The following is a 3,184-nucleotide window of genomic DNA, read 5'->3' as shown; positions in this document are numbered from 1 at the left end:
AGACCTAGACTCAAGAAAAACTAAGAAATATAAGAAAATCACACAAACACGCAAAACACATATATACATGAGCTAGTTTCAATTTTAGGCATCTGTCCCCACAAGATTAAGGTCATTCCAATAGTTTGCACTCCTCCAAATAGGCCCTTTCCCTTCCTTTTCACTTTCTGACTCGAACGGGAATGGATCTTCCGTTCTCAATCCTGATCTAGTAGTGATGGTAAATGTAGATTGCTTGATTCGCCACTCGTACTGGCCACTCCCTGCTCCAGATGAACTTGCCCAACTTCCAGATTGGAAGCCCGCTTTCATAAACTGTCAGGGAGAAAGAAAATAACAAAAATTAGAATATTTACAACAAATCCTTAATAACAGCAAACGCCATCCTTCCTCGGCAACGGCTACCATTTGAAGCTACGCGTGGATGTGACAGTACAAGTGTGGTGTGTGTGCAGTGTTGCGATATTCAAATAAGGCAGGTTCCCCAGATCCAGCAAGTCCACTAGATCACTTGGTCTAGGAACTCGTAGGTTGTGCGGAATCCCGGTCGTCGGACACACAAGTACTTCCCCGCTTCAAAAACCCTCAACCACTTTATAAACCTAGTATAGGGAAGTAGGGATCGATCCCACAGAGATGGATGCGTAAGAATCGTAATCAAGGATTTGGGAGTATTTTTGGTGTTGGCTGCTGCCACGCATTTTCTTGGTTAAGCTCCGAACACTCAATCAACCACAGATCTGTCACCCAATTCCACATCACACACCTCAATAACGAAATAAACAGAGATCGACATAGCAATTTAAGAATTACGCTAACAGTAGAGAGATCTAAGCGAAAGTAACTTGAAATTAAACAGCTAAACTCAGATCCATGAGCGATAAGCAGTTAAACATCATCAACATCAAAATCGACTCCCAAAAGTGAAGTTCGACGGTGGAAACTAGCAAAAATAGCTGAAATTAAAACAAATGTATCTTCGCCCTCACTGGGACGGTGTTACCAAACTCGAGATCTTTAGAAAGTACCCCCCCTATCACGATTATCCCCCAGAATGTTTCCCAAGTGTGTGTAAAATGTATGAGCTAAGAAGAGTGAAAAACTATATCCATTACGCTGCATGCTCCTCTCTATTTATAGGCGCTTTAGTGGGTCCAGCGAGGTATTGATAATGACTTTGTTGCCCTCATCTGTAGACTCCCCCGTCACGCCAATTTTTTTCCTTTTAAATCCTGCTCATTTCGTCCTTTTCTCTCGCTAGACCATCTCCTTCCTTACTTCCTTGATCTAGCGATTTTCTTCACACACCTGGCTTAGGAAACGTGTTAGACCTAGCAATTTATAACATTTTTTTGCACATTACCGATGCATGAAATTAACCTTATCATATTGTTTTAAACATATTTTTCATAAGTGTCAACACTTGATATAGTTTCTTTACCGTTGTCCAAATAATTGTGTTTGTCTTGATTCTATTTCAAATATGTTTAATTTTATGTCTTTAGGTGTAAAATGTATTGAGGAGCATATATAATTCACTTATTATTATATAGTACTCCCTCCGTCCCAGAGAAGTTGGCACACTTTCCTTTTTAGTTTGTCCCACAAAAGATGTCACAATTCCCTTTTTGGAAAAAGTTCTCTCACATGAATATAAAAATTATATTTTCTCTCTCCATTTAACACACAAAACAAAACCTCCTAAAATCCCGTGCCATTTTCAAAGTATGCCAACTTCTCTGGGACGGAGGGAGTATATTTTTCTATTTTTAAATATTTATAGTTATATTATTTCTTATTATAGTTAACCAATTAACGATTTAAAGCCATATGACGAAAAAATATTCCGTTGTACATCGCACGGGTTTAAATCTAGTCGTTGAATAAAGTCACAGTTATTTTCCTAGGTTTCCTAGTTTGTCTCGTGTTTTGTTGAGCTGTATTTGGCCAGTTTGGGTGGCAAAAATTAGTTTAGTCATTACAGCACTTTTTGAAATAGTATTTTTTATGGGTCACAGTGATATAAGTTGTAAATAAACTGAAATATATGAATAATGAGTTGAGGATAACTTGTCATAATTGAAAATACTTATATTTTTTGGGACGAATAAAAATGAAAAATGCACATATTTTTGTGGTACACAGGAGTATAAAAATATGACTTCGAAATTAAAAAAAAAAAAAACAATCTATTAAATCCTAGACAGAAAAATGTCAATAAATTAATGAGTTTGATTTAAACATACGAGCCCATGATAGTTTCAAGATTAATATTTTTATCCTGTTGGTATCTTATTTTAATTAATGAGTTTGATTTAAATATACGAGCCCATGATAGTTTCAAGATTAATTTTTTTATCTATTTGGTATCTTATTTTAATTAAGTGAATTAATTCGATGCAAGATTCAAAATAAAATACTATGAATTAGTTAAATTTATTCGATGAATATATAAAATATTCACCCAAAATTTTTCAGAATTTATTTTAAACATTTAACTTTCACTATTTATTTAGTTATCATATTTTTGTCTGATTAAATATACTACTCCCTCCGTCCCACAAAAGATGTCACACTTTCTTTTTTAATTTGTCTCATAAAAGATGTCACATTTCCCTTTTTGGAAACAGTTCTCTCTTACGTGAATATAAAAATTATATTTTCCCTCTCCATTTAACGCACAAAACAAAACCTCCTAAAATACCATGTTGTTCCACAAGTATGACATCTTTTGTGGAACGGAGGGAGTACTAAACAGCTCCTAAAATTTGCGTCATCTATGAAATTGAAGTATGTCATCGATACGGATAGAATTTTAAACATGACATTTTGATATGTTAAAAGAAAAGGGAAAGAGCAAAAAATAATTTAAAAATCCAGATTCGTAGAACCAGAAAATTGAGCTTACCAACCAACCCCAGAAATAAATAAAGTAATAAATCGATATTTAACCTATTTCAATTTTTAGGGAAGCCCAACCACAGCGAAAAGGTCAAACTATCGATGCGATGTACTCAAAGACTTTGCCATTTATTAATTTCAAAACCTAATGTAATCACAACATCTAATTATTAAGTTATTAAAAAAATAATAAAGTTAGTGCTGTAGAAATCAGCAATGATATGTGCTTAATATAAATATCTATGAGGTCTCCCGATGCTGTCATTGTTGTCCACTACTTTTA

Source organism: Salvia hispanica, chromosome 6 (assembly GCF_023119035.1).
Source record: "Salvia hispanica cultivar TCC Black 2014 chromosome 6, UniMelb_Shisp_WGS_1.0, whole genome shotgun sequence".
Classification (NCBI taxonomy): domain Eukaryota; kingdom Viridiplantae; phylum Streptophyta; class Magnoliopsida; order Lamiales; family Lamiaceae; genus Salvia; species Salvia hispanica.
Note: the sequence above shows the minus strand (reverse complement) of the source record.